Genomic DNA, 21078 nt, shown 5'->3' with positions numbered 1-21078 from the left:
TCTAAATTCTTGGAGTTCATTTTAACCATCCACTGTAGTCTGATCATCTAATTTCCATATTCATTGCTCAGTAAGGAGTCTGATCACATTAGATGTTATACAACCCTCTTGAGCATGGAAAAAATAACTTTTTGTGTCATGACGCCTACTTGAACTTAACTTAAAAACACTGTGGGAGATACTCAATAAGCATCCACTTATTTGACTGGTGGAAGGAGGAGTCTGGAGCTGTATCTGGAGGCAAAATTGCATATTCATCACTTTTCCAAATTTGGATATATAGATGAATTTCTCAGTGTTTAATTGCTCAGTGAAGCCTTCCCTCAAGATTCCTGTGGAGTGTAAATGATAAAAAGAGAATTAAAAGATATCTTATGGCTGTAAGCTTCCCTTATTTGGTCCTTCACTTTAGCCAAAACTCTGTTATACTCAGAAGACCCTCTTACCTCTAAGTAGAAATGCTGGGAAACATGGGTGAGTATGGAGCAGCAAGCCTCTCCTTTGCATAATTTGAGGTATGTATAAAAGACATTTCCATGCCAGAATCACCCTCCAATTAAAAAAAAAATACTAAAAAACAATGCGAAAAGTTCTTATGCATGACCTTTTAATAGGTCTGGAGGTAAACTTAGTAGTTTCTGATTGGTGTTTTAAGAAAATGAAATCAAATATAATGTTGCACTGAATTATTGATAGTGTTATATTTGATATTAGCTAGGTGATTCTTTGTTGCTTTTCTTTTTTTTTGAGACAAAGTCTAGCTTTTGTCCTCAAGGCTGAAGTGCAATGGCCTGATCTCAGCTCACTGCAACCTCCACCTCCCAGGTTCAAGTGATACTCCTGCCTCAGCCTCCCAAGTAGCTGGGATTACAGGAGCCTGCCACCACGCCTGGCTAAATTTTGTATTTTTGGTAGAGACGGGGTTTCATCATGTTGGCCAGGCTGGTGTCAAACTCCTGACTTCAGGTGATCCACCAGCCTCGGCCTCCCAAAGTGCTGGGATTACAGGTGTGAGCCACCATGCCCGGCCTCTTTGTTGCATTTTGAAGGGTAAGTATTCTTTCATAAAACCCTAATTTTAGAAAAACACATGTACTTATTACCTCACAATGTAAAATATATTTTTACTCTGAGCAGAGATACTTTCACTCTAAAAACCTTATTAGAATAAAGTATCATATCTTTGGAATTTTCTTGTGGAAAAAAAAAAATATGTTGCCTAAGCTCAAACCAAGAAGAATAATTATGGAGCACTTCCTAGTGAGAGAATGTCAAGGCGTGGAGATATATCATGGAGGCAGTTCTATCAGGACACAGCACTGGTGGCCTATGAAGTGATTTTGTCACAATGAGAGGGGTGAAAAGATTGATAAAGATTCTCAATCTTTTTGCAAAGTACTGCTCAGGGGTGTCCAATCTTTTGTAGTCCCTGGGCCACATTTGAGGAAGAAGAATCGTCTTGGGCCACATAAAGTACACTAACAATAGCTGACGAGCAAAAAAAAAAAAAAAAGGAAAAAAATCAGAAAGTTTACAAATTTGTGTTGGGCCACATTCAAAGCCACCCTGGGCCGCCTTCAGAATGTGAGACTCAGGTTGGACAAGCTTGGTCTACATGATAATTTTGCTTTGGGCCAAGCCTGGAATGATGACACAAAGTAGTTTCTCAACAAATCTTTCTTGAACAAATAAATGGCTAAAAGCCTGGAACGTTGTATTTTGGCCAAAATCTCTAGTGTTACTTCAGATCAAACTCAGAACTAAACCAAAGTAAACATTAGAATAAATTTAACCTAATCACTTGGATTGTGAGACAATTTTCCCTAGAGCTCTATATCTCTACATTTTTAGTCTTTACCAGTTCTCAGGTAGGACTAACAATATTGGCCAATAAAAAACAATTTCCAGAAATTGAGTTGGGGAAATAAGACCAAGTTATCTGAAATAGCTTTTTTCCTTTTTTTTTTTTTTTTGAGATGGAGTCTGGCTCTGTCACCCAGGCTGGAGTGCAGTGGCGTGATCTCGGCTCACTGCAAGCTCTGCCTCCCAGGTTCATGCCATTCTCCTGCCTCAACCTCCCGAGTAGCTGGGACTACAGGTGCCCGCCACCATGCCCGGCTAATTTTTTGTATTTTTAGTAGAGACGGGGTTTCACCGTGTTAGCCAGGATGGTGTCAATCTCCTGACCTCGTGATCTGCCTGCCTCGGTCTCCCAATGTGCTGGAATTACAGGCGTGAGCCACTGTGCCCAGCCTGAAATAGCTTCTAAAAAATTAGTTAGAAAATATACGCTAATCTAGCAAAATAACATGTATAAAAATAAATGAAAATAATGAAACAAAAAAAATTTTAGTTGTTTATATTTTTATTGTGTACAGAGTAGGTATATATATTTATGGAGTATATGAGATGTTTGATACAGGCATGCAGTGTGAAATAAGCACATCATGGAAAATTGTTTATAATTTTTAAGAGGATTTGGTCTAGGGTTCCAGATTAGATCATGACTCCAGTGTTCCATGTATAGTTGATATATTTTTGTGTTTTACATTATAATCCCAAGTTAAAATTTTACTGTTTATAATCAGCATTAGAACATTTAAGAAAACCTAATACTTTACTTGTTCATAAGTTAACTCAATTTACAAGAATAACCTAAATAGTTAAGGTGTGTTTCTTAGACACTGAAATATTAATCAAAACCCAACATTTACCTGGCAATAGATGGGGCTAGGGAAGTGAAAGGAAAGGCTTTTATTCATCAGGCATTGAAATTCTGTACAATTCCTATAAAGAAATTAAAAAGTGATGCAAAACAAAATGAAAACCCAACTTTAAAATATCTCTACTTTCCCCTCAGCCCAGCAGCCTCCATTTTCTGTTCCAGTTGTGCTTTTTGGATCTTTTTTCTTTCTTTCAATCAACAGGTACATTAATCAATGTACAAAATTGCCACAGTTGTGGCTGGAACACAAACGTAAATACATAGATTGTGATCTCAAGAAGCCTATGTACTGACTAATTGACCTAATTGAGGAGAAAAGACACGAAGTACTAATAAAAAATAAAAATAAAAATGCAAGAGAGAATCTGATAAAGTGCAGGCATATGATAAGACAAGCTCTGTAGGAGGTCAGAGGTGGAGGCAGGTTTGGGAGGCACTACATAGTTTGGGCCTTGAATACACTGATAATAATCAAAAGGGTTGAATCATAAGGACAGATAAATTCCAGGCCAGAAAAATAGAGGGAGTAAAAGCACTGATGTAGAAATGCATTCAACATATTCAGACTAATGAATATATCTGTCTGAAAACTGCGGAGGATTTGTAGAACAAGTATAAAAAAAGGATAGAAAAGTAGGTGAAGGAAGATGCTAGCCATTGCATCTAGCACATTGCACCTTCTCCATCTATTCTACTTATGTCTTTGTTAAAGGGATAGCTCTCACCGACCTTGTTTGCATAGGGTGACCCAAACCTGCCCTTCTCCCTTTCTCCACCTCCCTCACCTGATTGGATCAGGAGTGGACACCTCAAAAGACGTGAATGGATCAGATTATCTGCTCCAGAAACTTGGAACAGGAACATTGTGAGACTGAGCCACTTATCTCTGGGAAGCAAAACAGCAAGAACATGGAACCAAAGTCAGTGCTGTGGCAAGCTAAAGGCATGTGTAAACTGTAGTTATTATGGGAAAGCAGAAGGAACTGTCCTGCAGAGGAAATTTAAATGAAATGGGAAATGGAGCCAAACATACAGAGAAATAAATGGTAGAACGTCTAAACGGGTAGTCTCTGGGACTAAGCCACCAGGAATCAATCCCAGCTCTTCCTTTAACAAGAAAGGTAATATTGGGAAAGTTACTAAACCTCCATGTACAATAGAAGATAAAATACAAACAGTAATTACCTTCACATTGTTGTGAGAACTAAATGATATAATGTGTAGAAAGCATTTAGGACTATGCCAGGCTCCTGGTAAGCAATGTTGCATGTTATTATCACTAAACCATCACTTTCCAGTTCCGCCTATATTGCTTACATGGAGTCCTTGTGGTCTTAAAAATTAATTCTCCCAGCCAGGCGTGGTGACTCACGCCTGTAATCCCAGCACTTTGGGAGGCCGAGGCGGGCAGATCACGAGGTCAGGAGATCGAGACCATCCTGGCTAAAACGGTGAAACCCCGTCTCTACTAAAAATACAAAAAATTAGCCGGGCGTGGTGGTGGGCGCCTGTAGTCCCAGCTACTCGGGAGGTTGAGGCAGGAGAATGGCGTGAACCCGGGAGGCAGAGCTTGCAGTGAGCCGAGATCGCACCACTGCACTCCAGCCTGGGCGACAGAGCGAGACTCCGTCTCAAAAAAAAAAAAAAAAGAATTAATTCTCCCCTCCAAACAAATCTTGTTTGTTTGTTGAGCTAGTTTGATCAGTCCTATTTGCCTTACAACAAAATACTTTCTAACCTGAATGACTTAAAAAATAAACTTGGATCAGACTAGGAAGACCTTGAGTATTAAAAAGTTTGAATCTAAAATACTGAAATTTTCTTCTTTGATACCTTTTTTCCTCAATCAACCCATTTCCCAGAATTTATCCAAGTACACTGAATCTCCCACTTACCCCAAACTTCCAATTTGGTGAAATATGATAAAATAGAGAAAATTTACTTTTAAAAATTTCATCAATTCCTTTTATTAATACATGTTTGCGCTTGAAAAAATGCAGTTTAAATTTGAGAATTTTGGTAAGCTTTTCCTGTAATTTTCAATGTGCTTATAAATAGAAGAACTTATACTGGAACACACTCATCCTTTTCTATGGGATCGTTGTCAAACCCCCACTATTCAAGAAACCCAGTATAAATTATCATTTCTAAAAACCTCTAAGAAACTCAAGTTTTCTGAAGTGGTCTGTTCGGAGAATTGTGCATTTTTCAGTGATCTGTAACAATGTATTTTTCTTCCCACCATCTACTGCAGGTAGGTTCACAGGTGGCACCTGAAGAGCATTTGGGGATTTTACCATGCAATTTTAAATTATTTTATTAAAACAATCAGTTTTCACTAGCTGTAAAAAGATATTCCACTGTAAGTAGATACATTTGCAGTTATTTTGGAGGGAAAACTTCAAGACTAAATTAGTTTTTGAAACCCATCTTAGATTTTCGTGTGAATTATATTCAGGAAAGAAAACAGTGACTTTTACATGACCATCTGTAACAGTTTGTGGGTAAAACCGAAGTCCAAAAAGTTGATTGTTTTTGAAGAATGAAAAAATAGTAAGTTACCATATTTCTAGTATTACAGCTTGATCTGAATATAATAATCCTAATTGGAATGTTTTCTCATACGTATTTGAATTGAAGAACAGTTTTTAGCAAGGTACTTTAAATTTATTTCATAATACTAAAACACAGAATTCTTGTTTCAAAAAAGCAAATGATAAAAATAAAACTGTGTTTACATTCTATTCTCTGTTTCTAAATCTAAGTCAAACTATAAGTTAGTAAATTGATATTTTTAATACAACTTTCTTAACTTTTAATTTTGAAATAAGTTTAGATTCATGGAAAAGCTGCAAAGATAGCAAAATGAAGTCCCCATATACCTTTCACCCAGATTTCTTAATGTTAACATCTTACATAACCATGTAGCATTTTTTGAAACTAAGAATTAACAGTGGTACAATACTATTAGCTGAGTTAGACACTTCACCAGGTTTTCCACTCATGTCCTTTTCTGCTCATAGATCCAGTCCAGTATGCTGTATTGTATTTAGCTATCAAGTCTCTTTAAGTACCTCAAAACAGTGATGGTTTCTTGGTCTTTTGTCATTTTTCATTACCTTGACACTTTTGAAGAGTACAGGTCAAATATTTTGTAGAATATTACTGTATTGTCTGATGTTTTCTCATGATTAGACTGAGCTTATGAATTTGGAGAACAATGCACCATAACATGATGTACATGATAGCAAAATGACTTCTTTCTGGTAAATATTAACTTTTATCACTTGGTTAAGGTAGTGTCTACCAGGTCTCTCCACGATCTTTCCCTTTCCATTTGCTAATCTTGGGAAGCAAGTCACTAAATTCAGCACCTACTCAAGGAATGAGGAAGTAAGCTCCCCCCTCCTGGAGGAAGGAGTATCAAATAACTTGTAATGATTAATAAATATTTGAAGGTAGACATTTTGAGGCTATGCCGATATCCTGATTTTCTTTAAAGTTCTACCCACTAACTTTGGCATTCATCAATAAATTTGCCTACTCTAAGGTATTGCCTACTCTATGGTATTGTAATTGCGATATTCTGTTCTCCTAATTTATTGTACATTTGTTACTTGGAATTCTTCTGTGCAGAAGATGTATCCTTCTCCACCATATATTTGTTTATTACTCATTTATATCAGTATGAATTTGTGAGTTCCAGCATCATAATCTATTTTAGTCTATTTTATGCTGCTCTAACAAAATACTGTAGACTAAGTAGTTCATAAAAAAGAGAAATTAATTTTCTCATAGTTCTGGAGGCTGGGAAGTCCAAGATCAAGGCACTGGAAAGTTCGGTTGTCTGGTGAAGGGTACTCTTTGCTTCCAAAATAGTGCCTTGTTGCTGCATCTTCTAGAGAGGAGAAATGGAGAAATGCTGTGTCTTCACATGGAGAAAGATGAAAGGACAAAAGGGCTGAATAATGCATGAAGACTCTTTTATAAAAGTATTGACCTCATTTATGAGAGAGGAGCCCTCATGGCCTAATCACCTTTAAAAGGTCCCCTCTTAATACTATCATATTAGTCGTTAAGTTTCAACACCTGAATTTTGAAGGGAATCCATTCAAACCCTAGCATATAATCCAATACTATCATTATTTGTTTATTGCCCACAGTGTTGCAGCTTTGGCCATTGGTGTCTCTTTCCATTTGGCTCGAATGTCCTTTTGACATTACCCTATTCTTTTTTTCTTCTTATGTACTTTCTTACTGCACCAGGCTCATCTTGTATATTCCCTGCCCCGTCCCTAGAATCAGTCATTTCTCTAAGAAATTTTATCTCTTTTATTAGAAAATGGTGTTTAGAAACCAAGATTAGGGTGCTAGGTGTGCTTATTGCTACTGGGGTGTCACTGCTTTCAGTACATCTCAGTGGCAGACCTAGAAAATATATGTGTGAATATTAACCTGTGTCTGAAGTTATTTCTGTATTTACCTGCCTGTATATATTTAAAATAAACATGAGATCAGTGTGCTATCTCTAACTCTGACAACATTTCCACATGCAAATTTTAAGTCAGCACAGATTTCATTCTAATATTTGTACCCTTAGACTTGAAGCGTTTTTTGTTTGTTTTAACTTTTAATTTTTTATTATATATATTTAAAGAGAACAACATGATGTTTGATATGCATCCTTTGATTCACTAAGAGGTTCAATCGAGTTCATTATTTAAAATATCTTAAATTTTACATTACATTGAGCTTATTTAACATGATTAGCAAATGTTATATTGTACCCAGATAATTACATTAACTATACATTCTTTCCAGAAGCATTTACTGAGCACTTATTTAGCACTGAGAGAAGCAGCAATAGTAAGACTTAAAAGCCCTCTTCCCTCATAGAACTTTTATTTAGAGAGTAAATGCATTATGTGCATTATTTTAATTGCCTGTAATTTATTGAGTTTTGTTGTATGCTTTATCACAAATGTACCCTCAAACTTCTTGCTCTCAGAATAGTTATGTTCTAAGGGGGCAATACAAAGGTATTATAAAAGTTTTGCCTTCATCACATGAACATATGGCATATCCATGTAAAATCCAACTTTTTAGGCTTAGTTTTTTTTTAACATTTGTTTTCCCAGTTTTATTTTCCACTTTTCTTGTTAAGTCCTCAATAACTAATCAAATAAAGTACTGAAATGTTTATTACGATAAGTATTTGTCATTTACACCTTTAAAAACTGATCACAACTGTCATGGCAACTTACATGATAATAGGACAAACAGACTTCTCAGCAATCTCAGTTGGAAATGAAGCCCTGATACCTATATTTGCTGTATATATTTGGACCCTTGGCTTCCAAACCCATACCCATCTGTTTAGATGGCAGATTGCCTACTCATATGTTGGCTGCTCTCTTGTACTATGACATGAGTTCCAACCAATGACAGCTAACAAAATACTTCAGGAGGCAGCTCTTCTTACAGGAGGTCCTTTCTCATGCCAGAGTTAGAGAAGCAGTTGGCATCCCGTATCCATTTAAACTTTGTTACACCTGTTGACACTTTCGTGCCAAAAGCAGACAATGCGACAAATGAACAACAGAAAGCACAAAGAATTTAATGAAACTAAAAAATAACCCTTCTTACAAATAGATGCTCAATTTCACTGCTGATTACTTGCACAATTGACATTTAATTAATGGTAAATAAGGATTGCCTACTAAGTGACCAGAAAACAGTGTGCACTAAGGTATCCCACATCACTGGGATTTTGGCCTTTATCACTCCATATTGTAAAAGGCAATGAAAGTCAATAATTACACTGAATACCTCTTTTGTCTATCCTTTAAAAAAATGCAGACACATGTCAATCAAAGAAGGTCCTTTTTAAGATAGCTTTCTTTTAACGGAGAATTAAGGTAATTATTCCAATGATTCAGACTCCCAAAAGCACTGAATTACTTAGAATTGTCTCTTTCCTAGAACAGGTGAAAGCTATGGGTGGGAGATGAGGGAGAAACATTGTAATACTGTCCCAGAACTTCATCTTAACAAACATCAGGTGACCATTAAAAACATATATATTCCAATAAAATATATGTTCAAATATAATTTAAAATGTTTATTTATGATTATATGCGTTGTCTTATTTTCACTGCTCATCATTTTTTAATTTTGTTGTATATTTTATCACAAATATACCTCTAAAATATGTCTCTGTAGATAAAATGAATTGTGTTTTCAAACAGTGCTTTAATTATAACGTGCACAATTCTCCTCTTCCTCCTCGACCCCCAACTCTTCCTTAAACTGACATGAGGCCAGTACATCAATTTTCTATTCAATACCATGAATATGATTCTGGGAAACAAAAAAAAATTCATTTGTAATAATAATGATAGGAAAATAATTAAACTGGCAATAATAATGTCTCAAAGGCTGCCAGGAGTGGGTGGGGTAACTAGTTCCCTGACATGCCTGCAAGAATCATAATGATCTCTTCCCTGTTTATTTCACAAGTCAAACAACAACCGCAACCAGTATTTATTGAGGACTTATTTTTTATCAGACCCTATACCAATTTCTTTTAATTCATACCTTATTGAATATTCAAAGCACCAAGTGAGGAAGCCTTATCTAGATTTCACAGAGAAGTAAACTGAAGCACAGAGAGGTTAAATAGCACACCCCAGTACAGGGATGAGCAAATGGCACAGTGAGGCTTAAAATTCAAGCAGTCTGTCATTTGAGTCCCTAACCTTAACTTATATATAACTCCATCTCTCCTCTCACTACTTTTGTTTTATACCTCACATCACAGTGTATATTGTATTTTTAAAAGTCTTCCAGCATACCATTACTTGACCCACTGCTTTTGCCTGGATAAATGCCCTCTCCCCATCCCATTCACCTCTCAAGGATAACTTCCACTCAAAGTTCCAAAATTACTATCACCCTCTTTCTTGGTTTGATATCACTGTCCTCCTTGATCCCTCAAATTTAGGTTCAGTGTTTCTTCTGAATGTTCCTATTATACACTACTTCTAACAGCATTTTTCATGTTGTATAGAAATTGAGAGAATTAATGTCTTTCTTCTGACCTAGATCCCAAATATTTTGAAAGGGAAGACTCCATCTATCTTGTTCAGTGTGTACCCGTAGCACCTATCAAGGTGAATAGCACCTAATATATTCTCAACAAGCATCTGTTCATTCATTCAGTCATTCAACACATACTGCATAACCTGAAATGTTCTAGGTCCTGGGAATACAACAATGAACATGACAGATAAAATGCTTGTCCCATGGCATTTACTTTCTTATTGAGTATTAGGCTAAGTAGTAAATAAATAGAATAAACTACGCTGTAGATGATGATAAATGTGATGGAGAAAAATGAGACAGTGAAGAGGGTTAGAAATTATAGCAGGGTTAAGGACTTTACATATGGTGGTTAAGGAAAGCTTCACAGGGAAGGTGACATAGGAGAAAAGACTGAAGGGAGTGTAATCATATCTGAGGAAAGAACTGTTCAAAGCAGAAAGAAATTGAAGGCAAACATCCTAAGGCAGAAGCGTAAAGTGACTCTTGGATTTAGCGATATGGCGTTCATTAGCAACCTTCACAAGAGCAACTTTGGGAGATTGATAGGAGTACCCTGACTGGAATGGAGACACGAAGCAGAGATAACAAGGAGCTTATCCATAAAAAGCATCACAGAAAGGGTAGTTGGAGAAGGAAGTGGGTTTATGAGAAGATTTTTTTAAGATAGTAGGAATAACAGCATGTTTGTATGATGGAGAAATTCTAGTTGAGAGCGAAAACCTGACGATACAGAAAAGACAATAGGATTACCACAGGTGTGTACTTGAATAGGTGGAATAAAAGGATGGCTTTAGATAAGAAGATCCCAATTAGCAGTTACTTTATGAAGATATTATAGAAGTGTATTTCTCTTTAATGTAACAGTCCAGATGGAACAGATCAGATCTATGATGTTGGGACCACAGGGTCAGGATCACTGGCTCACACTGGTTTCTTTTTTAACCACCATTAAGCTTGTTCTGTTCTACTTTATACAAAATGGCTCCTAACCACATTCTAGCAAGTGGGAAATGAAAAAAATGGGTGGAATGGTGTATATGTGCATGCTTTTTCTCTTCAAGGTCAAGACCCAGAAGTGGCATACATTCCATTCCATGATCTTACGGCAAAACTGAAATGCAAGCCCATGTCTAATTGGAAAATGTAATTCTTATTCTGGCCTATGTGAGTTACTTAAAATTTGTAATTTTTTTTCCCCATAGCAGAGGACAGTAGAGATTTGGCAGGTGAGAAATGAGACTAACGATTGTCTCCACTTCATGAAGGAAAAGTGTGGTTCGTGTGCCCAGAGAAAGGAGACTTCTCGATGCCTCAGGAGGGAAAAAATTAATAGGGAAATGAAATCAAGTCTATGTTAACCCCAAAACAAATAAATCCCTAATTTTGTCAAAAATATGTTTAGCTCTCTTTCATGTCAAAATGAAATTGGTTAAATTATTTTGATCGTGGGATAACTAAAGCATAAGTAAACAGATCCAGGTTGAACCCCAACTCCTGTACTTATTATGTGTGTGACCTTAAACAAGTTACCTTATTGATTTAAGCTTTAGCTTCCTCCTGTAAGAAATAGGGTTAACAATAATACTGGCCTCATCTGGTTGTTAGAAGGACTGAATATAAAGTAGTTGGGCTGGCCATAGTAAGTACACGGAAATCATAGCTATTATTTCCTTAACCTGACAAAAATTTCTTATGCAAAATTGGAATCAGTGGTTTTTATTTTATTTGTTTGAATATCTACATAACAATGAAAATATTGAGTCTATCATGTACTTTCATTACAAAATTAGTATAAAGATAGTGTAAGTTATAAAGAAATTCTAAGACGTGACAGTAATAAGAGTTGCCCAATCATTCTTCTATGAAAGCTTTCTGACTTCTCAAGCCCACTTAGTAGCTCCTTCCTGAACCCTTCTAAATCCATCTTCTTTGAGTTTTTTATACTTTAAGATATTAATGCAACAATTATTAATTGCATGGTGATTTTTCTGTTTTCCTGTGTTTTCCCATTAGAGGCAAAGAAATAGTCTTGAAAAATATTGACAAAAAAGATAGCTAGATAGGCAGACAGACAGACAGACAGATAAACAACAGATATACAACAGATAGAGTTGTATAAAATTCAGTTCAAATTCTGACTCTATTTTACACAGATTTGTGACAAATTCCCTCTGACTCTCATTTTTTCTGTTTGTAAAATGGGAATGTTGATACCATCTTGTAACTGTGTTGTGATTTAATTAAATAGCAAATAATAATTTCTTTATTAGAATCCTAACATAATTAATTTTTGTTTAACCTATATCTCCTTTCACATGATTATACACTCTGTGAGGGCAGGGACATTGTATTACTCACCACTGCATTCCCAATGTACATCCCACTGCACAGTACCTAGAATCCTAGGTATAAATAAATATCTGTGAATGAAGGCATAATGCCACTGATATGGTTTGGCTCTGTGTCCCCACCCAAATCTAATCTCAAATTATAATCCCCATAATCCCCATGTATGAAGGGAGGAACACAGTGGTAGGGGATTGGATCATGAGGGCAGTTTCCGCTATGCTGTTCTCATGATAGTGAGTGAGTTCTCACAAGATCTGATGCTTTTATAAGGGGCTCTTCCCCCTTTGCTCCTCACTCTTCTCTTTCCTGATGCCTTGTGAAGAAGGTGACTGCTTCCCCTTCTGCCATGAGTGTGAGTTTCCTGAGTCCTCCTTAGCCATATGGAACCATAAGTCAATTAAACTTCTTTCTTTATAAATTACCCAGTCTTGGGTGATATCTTTAAGCAGTGTGAAAATGGACTAATACGGCCATCGATGACAGTCTGACTTTTTTTTCAAATATTATTAAAACAAGACACACAGCCTGAAATCTTTTTACTTTCTATAATTCTGTTATGGGGTAGCATCTGCCATGATGCACACCCTCCACTTCATTATTTTTTGCTGAAAATGGGTGATCCCCTATCTTTGTTTATTTTATGTCAGGGTGACCTAACATCCTTTACAGGCCGTTTGTATCGATGCCACAGGGCTTAAAGGGGTGCTGTGCAAAATTCTTGTATGCCTTCTGCCCGTTGTGCTTGAATAACTGAGCAATTATTCTTACTGCACAATAGCCAGCCCAATGTATCTGTTTTAATCTGAATTGTAGTGTGTATTGGTTAAAGAGAAAGCCTGGTCAAGCACCACCTGCTTCATGCTGAGAAGCTTTTACAATGAAGAAGAAAGATTCTGTGATGTTGGTAAGAATAACAGAAGGACTGAGTGTTTTTGTCTATGACTCCACCAGTAGACCAGCAGCACCGAAGGATGGAAACTACTACTTCTCAGTGGACTATACACTTAACTTTTTATAAATGTTCTATTAAGGAATGAGAAATGAATTATTTTATATTTAGCCCTCATTCCCTTTGCTTAATCAAGATACTACATTCCATTTTGTGAAATAATATCTGATTGGTAGTATTTCTGAAGTGATTTGAGGCATTAATCCAGTGGACTGAGAAGGTTTCAATTTTTCTTGCAAACTACTTGTTAAATGTGTCTTCCATTATAAATCCCTATCTCTATTCCTTTTACAGCTCTATTTGAAAATTAACACTAATTTCTTAAATGATGTCATAAAAAGAGCATATTTTACCTCCAAAAGAAAAATAAGATATAAAATAATTTTCAAGGAATCTTTCAGAAAAATATTACAAAAGTTTTCTTTTTCATTCTCAGCAGTTATAAAATACCAGTACTACATTATGGTTTGGTCTGCTCTAAAAGAAAGGGGGGAACAATAGAAATTGTTTATGATTTATGCTTAGGTTAGGAAAGAAACTATATTTTAAAAGTGTGTGCATTCCACAAATTTCACTCTCACTAAACCCTTTCCTCCCTTTATGAATCAAGATAAATCTCACTTTTACCCTGAAGGGAAGCTTTACATGTCACAAAAAAAGAAACTAGCTGAAAACAAGTGTTCTCTACAGCAACAAACTAGTCTATATGTCTGAGGGCTTTTAGTTTTTTCAACAACTTTTTTTTTAAGATGGGAACATTTACTGTCTTGGTGGAGGTTTTGTAGTTATTTTTTAGTTCATATTTGTTACACTTTTGTTAGCCTTGAAAACAGTTACCATGGTAATAGTTCCATATATATCTAATGTTAGAGCTGAATTATAGAAAATCTTCCCACAGGGTTGCATACAATGCCATTGATGGGTTTCATCTAGCCTATTATTTAAAGCAGGAATTATTTTAAATAATATCAAATTGTTACATTCAATTCATGACTTTCTTTTGTAACTCTCAAGTTGGTGAAATCCTTTGGTGTGTAATTTTGGAAGAACTGTGTTTAATTTCAGTTTGTATTTTTAATCACTTTTAACTGCTTTTCCCTTTATGAATGCTATAGAAGCTTAGATGTAGATGATAGTTTATTTTCTTTTAAATGCTCCTAAGGATTTATCAAAAATAATTATTTTAACATAAAATCTGTAGTAGATCATAATATTGGCAACTCCTAAGAACCCTTAGATATAAGAAACTCATTTTTTTCTAAAAGATACTCATAATATATGAACAAGAGTTATAAATAAATGAAACATGACCCTAGATCCACAGGCTTTAAAGGAACTTTGATAAGCCATCCAATTTAGGCTCCCAACTCCAGTCTTAACAGAAATTAAATCACCCTGTATAGCAGTATTCTAGAGAACATTCTGTAAAGATGACTCCTCTGCCCTCCACAATACTATACTTCAATGTTTCGCAGCTCTTATTTTTCAGAAAGCCTTCCCAGTATTTAACCACTTTGTATCTGGCTGCATTTTAACTACCCCTCCTCCGGCTCTTTGCCATATTTGCTCACTAACATCTATAAGATACTCAGTCGTGGAAAGAACTCAGAACTCAGGAAGTCTCTAATGTGTCTTAAATTTTGTTAACAATAGCAACCTGAATATGAAGAAATGTAAAAATAACATGCATTGACAATTTGAGATTACTAAGAACACAAGGATAAGTCTACCTACTGAATAGTTCTTAAAAATGTCGGTTTAAAAGACTATTTACAAATGTTGAAAAGCCTTTTGTACATTGTAAAATAAAAGAAAGAGACAATGAAATTGTAATATTGTAATATTGTGATTATAACCAGATCTAAAAACATGTGACTATAGAGGCTTAGAATGAAATACACCCATTAATTAGTATTTTACGGTATTGAAATGTGAGTTTTTCATTCCATTTGCCAATTTGGGGCAGTTTATTATTTTATAATTTTTTTAAGGGAAGAAAAATAAAATACATGCGTCAAGTCATACACGAAGCTAAGCCTACACCCATTTTCAACTTTTTCTCTCTTACTTGCCTTCACCTTGGAGACTGAGGGAGCTCAACACAATTTAGAGCCTTTCTCTCCCAGTCTCCAAAGCAGGAAACAATGACGGTGCAATAGAGCTCTGGAAAATGAGACATATGCAGACATCTGCTGGGATATATCTGAGAAAACATGCTTTCCTCCTGAAAAGAAAGACTGATAACTGTTGGTAGTCTTTATCTTCTATTCACCCATCTATTTTTCCAGGCTTGAATGGAAACTTCATTCCTAAACTGAAACTTTTATCTAAGAACCATGAGAGAAAGTCTAATGCTGGCCTTGATATAATTTAGCTACTCAGCCAACACCAGCAATTTTGAGACTTCTGTAATAAAAGTAAAATAAATCTCTATTTGTTTCAACCACTACTGCCCAAGTAATCTGATTATTATAGCCAGAATATTTTCTTTTTTTATCCAATAAGGATAATATTATTGTGAGTCTGGCATCTTTAAGTCACTATGAGAAACCGTTTCACAAATTTAATCTCATTCCTCAAATTGTTGGATTGCCGAGTAACTTGAAAACTTTTGTTTTTCAATATATTATAGATATGTTATTTGCTATATTTACTATAAAAACTTAAGGAAAAGGAAAGTTTTTCAGCTGAAAAGATTTGTGTTGTAATTAGATATGAATTAACATGAAGATTTTGATGCTGAACAAATAAATGAATCCCATCAATGATTATGTTTCCCCTATTATAGCACTTTGTTTTAATATTAAGAGAAATAGTCTTGGCAAAATACAATTGTAATTTACAAAGAAAGTCACCAGCATTTGAGTTTTTCTTGTTTTTGATTAACGTTTAATAAGGTTCCAAGTCTGAAATCATCAGCAAGCCTGCTTCTTAAAAGAAATTTAAGTGACTGCATAGCTATTGTAACTGGCATTTTCATGGAAACTATTCCTCCTGATTATGTGTGCGTTTTATGTATTACTGGCCCATGTTACCAAGTTAGCTAATGCTAACATCAAGAATAAAATAATTAAGGTATTTTGTGCATTCATAGATGGATCAAAAGCAGAAAGAACATAAGCCAAGGAAATGTCCTCATCTTTATATAGTCCCTTTGAACTATATTAAAATTTAGGATCACTATTTTTATTTTAACAAGTAAAAGGAGATGCTGTCAGAATGAAGATAAGATTAGGATTCTATACCAAATGAAGTATTTCTGACTCCTAGTTCCTGTTCCATTCTTTATGCCAGAAAAGCAGCAAAGATACCACCCACATTGCTGCCTTACTGCTTTTCTGAAGGTCATTCAGGCAAAGGATTTCCAGTGGAATTCTCTCTAATATAAATCTATCTATGATCACATTGTTTTTCTTGGTGAAACCAAGGGTTGCGTTTCTTCATTAGAAAATTGTCGCTTTTCCACTTTTGCACATCACAGAAGCAATATCTTACTCTCCTTTTGCATGTGACACCCATGGGAACACTGAAATCCACAATCTCTGGAAACGTATAGAAGTTAGATCCAAATGCTTCAAAATAAAGAATCTAAGTTAAAAAGTCCATTGGCACAGGATGTATTTCCACTAATAATTTTGAAAACTATATTAATACTCCTCTGATGCTATCTTTTTTCTTCACAAAAGAACCCATTTTTCTTTTCACTTGCCTCTCAGGGGGCAGTTTACCATTGAAAAGTGATTTCTTAGTCAGGGTGTAATAAGCTTAACACAAAGGAGAAGAAAAGGGAACTATTGGATGGGTTTTCAATTTATGCTTTTGGTTAACACTATGCAGTATTTAAAATAGTTTCATTTAAAATATCACCTTTTAAAAATATTACTTTATAATTATATATTTATAATCTTATTTTTATTAAAATAAACAAGTTTAGGAACTAAGATCCATTAAAATCACCTTGGACTCAACTATAATTCTCAACATTTCTCATATGTTGAGAAAATAAATTAAAATAAAACTAACCAAAAAAGTAGCACTGCACAGGCAACAAAAGCAAAAATAAACAAATGGGATTACATCAAACTAAAAAGCTTCTGCACAGCAAAGGAAACAATCAACAGAGTGAAGGGATAACTTACAGAATAGGGAAAAACAAATTTGCAAACCACATATTTGGTAAGAAGTTAATATCCAAAATATATAAGGAACTCAAACAACTCAATAGCAAGAAAACAACTGAATTAAACATGGGTAAAGGACCTAAATGGACATTTCTCAAAATAAGGCATGAAAATGGCTAACAGGTATATGAAAAATGCATAACATCACTAGTCAGCAGGGAAGTACAAATTAAAACCACAATGAGATACCTCCTCATACCTGTTAGAATGGCAATTGTCTAAAAGACAAAAGATAAAAAGTTTTGGAGAAGAAGTAGAGAAAAGGGAACACTTTCACACTATTGACAGGAATGTAAATTGGTACAATCGTTAAGGAGAACAGTATGGACATTCCTCAAAAAATTAAAAATATAGCTGCCATATGATCCAGTAATTCCATTTCTGAGTATACATTCAAAAGAAATGAAATCAGTATGTTAGAAGGATACCTGCACTCTCATGTTTATTGCAGCATTATACACAACAGCCGAGATATGGAAGATATACAAACAACCTGAGTGTCCATCAACAGATGAATGGATAAAGAAAATGTGGTATACATACACAACGGAGTACTATTCAGCACTAAAAAAGAAGGAAATCCTGTAGGTGAGTTAGCCAAGCACAAAAGACAAATACCACATGATCTCTTCACATATGGAATCTAAAAACCTGAATTCATAGAAACAGATAGTACAATGGTGGTTACCAAAAGCTGGAAGGTGGGAAATTGGGGAGTTGTTGGTTAAAAGATAAAAAATTTCAATTAGACAGGAGAAATAAGGTCAAGTTATCTATTGTACAATATAGTGACTACAGTAAATAACAATGTATTCTATTTTGAAAATCACTAAGACAGTAGATTTTAAGTGTTCTCACCACAAAAGATGATAACCATGTAAGTGATGCATATGTTGATTAGCTGGATTGAACCATTCCACAGTGTACACATATTTCAAAGCATCATGTTGTACATGATAAATATATGCAATTTTTGTTTGTCAATTTTTTAAAGCAGCAACATTAAGGAAAGTGAGGAGAAAAGGCCTCATATTTTAATATTACCTATTTAGGCATTTTCCTTATAACTACAACAAATTTCACCAGCAGCATCTTCAAAGATGTTTGTTAAGTAGCTCATATATTATTTGAAACTGTCCTTTTCTTCTTAGTCCTTGCTACAGAAAATTCCCCCAATACTATCTAACCTAGTGAAATAGTTATGCCTTAGTAGGCATAAATAAGCCCACATATGTATGTTTGTGTTTCAGCAGGGATTAATAAACTAAACTGATTCATTCTCTCTGTAAGGTAGAAATTCTTTCTTAGAAACAATTGAGTAAGGAAATATTTGATCAATTTGGCATAGGTAATTCCAGACAAATAAGAAAATAAATAATCTCCTATGTTCCTGTGAACACATAGTGATAGTTCCAAGAAATTAATTAAGTAAATTTTAACAAGCAGTATAATTATTTCTGTTAGGTAATCCTTAATCTCATCTATGAAATGGAAAGGAAAGAAATGCCTTCCTATAACAGGAAGAGTGAGAGAATAAGAGGTATAAAAAGTTGAGATGTGTCTCTTTTCCGGTTAGCTCAGTGTGAGAAGCCATGAGCAGCAAAATCTCTTGAGACACCCTGTACGAGGCGATGCAGGAAGTCCTGCAAGGGAACCAGCACAAGGGCCCCAAGTCTGGAGACAGTGGAGTTGCAGATTAGTTTGAGGAACTGTGACTCCCAGAAGGACAAGCGCCTCTCGGACACCGTCAGGCTTAAGTCCACTCCCCGCCCCAAGTTCTCCGTGTGTGTCCCGGGGTACCAGCAACACTGTGACGAGGCCAAGGCCGTGGATATCCCCCCCATGGACATCCAGGCACTGAAAAAACTCAACAAAAATAAGAAACTGGTCAAGAAGCTAGCCAAGAAGTATGATGCATTTTTGGCCTCAGAGCCTCTGATCAAGTGGATCCCACAAATCTTGGGCCCAGGCCTAAATAAGGCAGGAAAGTTCCCTTCCCTGCTCACACACAACGAAAACATGGCGGCCAAAGCAGATGAAGTGAAGTCCACCTTCAAGTTCCAAATGAAGAAGGTGTTGTGTCTGGCTGTGGCTGTTGGCCACGTGAAGATGACAGAAGATGAGCTTGTGTAGAACATTCACCTGGCTGTCAACTTCTTGGTGTCATTGCTCAAGAAAAACTGGCAGAATGTCCTGGCCTTATGTATGAAGAGCACCATGGGCAAGCCTCAGCACCTGTATTAAGGTAAATTTGAATAAATTCTACTGCTACCAAAAAAAAATTGTGATGTCTTTCAGCAGAATAATTTTAGCACCTGTGTCATCTCTGGCATTTTTCTACATACTAGCCACTGAGATAAATTGGAGAGTAGGGTGTGATAGAAGGAAGAACAACTTAAATATTTCTAAATTTTAATTATTCTGATTTAAAAGATTACAAAGTTGAAATAGGTCAAAATTAAAACTCTGAGAAAGAGTTCCCCTTTTTTTTCATGTATGAGAAATGAAACAGCATCAGGTAAAATGGGGTTTACTATGTTTGCAAACTTTATTAGAAATTAGCTGTTTCTAGGGAGCTAAAATATTTCAACCAGTGCCAAGAGAGAAGGGAGGAGCCTTTGTATTTTGAAAGAATAATGAAACTAAACAGTTGCAGCCAGATTTTGAAGGGGAATCCAAATGCTGTTTGGGGAAAAGATGACTAAATGAATTACCAGTGGCTATTTGTCACCTTCCAAAGCTCTGTTGCAGAAAGACATTACTGAATAGCTTTTATAATCTTTTTTTCTTATCCTTTTGTTTCAAATCAAGTCAAGCAGAATATAGTTAAAGGCTTAATTTTCACTGAAATGTTCTGTGTGAAATTAGACCTTCTGAATCCAACTTTTCCCAGCCGCCTTTTTTTTTTTTTAAGCAGTAAGTAATCAGTGTTTAATTACTTGACTTTTACATGGTACAACCTTTGAGACCTTGCTGACTTACTGAGGCTTCAAGGTGTATTGTTCAGAATGTTCAAAGACCCTGTATGTCTTGTTAGCATTAACAATAGTAAGATTAGAAATGGAGAAAGTGGACTGTAACATGCTCTTTGGGTACACCATTGCACACATGATAAAAACCTCAAATCATTTAACTTTTAATGTTACCAGGCACAAGGTAGAAAAGGAAACATAATTCTGTGCTTATTTTTTTACTTATGATTGCAGTTTTGTTACTAACGACTGGAGCTTGAGGCCCTCAGATGAAAGATATGTCTTTGTGACTATAAAACAGAAAATGAAGGCAAGAGTTGGCAGAAATTTTTATTCTATGAGAACAGACAAATATATAATTCAGAACCATAATATGTGCTTTAGTGATTATTTATAAGCTATATATATGTTAAGTGTATTCCCTCTTTTAAGGTTTTGCCGATGGAGTCTATAAGTGAGAGACTTCACACCTACCCAAATTAAAACTCACACTACTTTAAAATTGTTTCACAGACTTGATCTACGTAAAAATTATAATATTAATAAAGCTTATTTCTTAATTTTTAATCAAATGTCAAGACACCAAATACATTAATATAAGGAAGAGAATTATAGAGTGCTCCGTTTATACCAATAATACATCAAAGACGTCAGTGTGATACATGGAAAAAATTAATCCAATGACCTTGTGTCGTTTTAAACATACGTCGTTTCTATCCTGCCTACACCAAAAAAAATTTAAAAGAATTTGAGATTCATTCCTGTTTAGTTTGCTTGCTTGTGCTGCTATGACAAAAC

At 35.4% G+C, this 21078-nt stretch overlaps 1 pseudogene; it reads left to right on the top strand.

Moving 5' to 3' along the window:
* The first annotated feature begins 18900 nt into the window (after positions 1-18900).
* Positions 18901-19552, top strand: LOC100456536 (large ribosomal subunit protein uL1-like; annotated as a pseudogene).
* Positions 19553-21078: the final 1526 nt, after the last annotated feature.

The sequence above is a fragment of the Pongo abelii genome, chromosome 1 (assembly GCF_028885655.2).
Source record: "Pongo abelii isolate AG06213 chromosome 1, NHGRI_mPonAbe1-v2.0_pri, whole genome shotgun sequence".
Taxonomy (NCBI): Eukaryota; Metazoa; Chordata; class Mammalia; order Primates; family Hominidae; genus Pongo; species Pongo abelii.
Note: the sequence above shows the minus strand (reverse complement) of the source record. Positions and strands in the feature narration are given on the sequence as shown.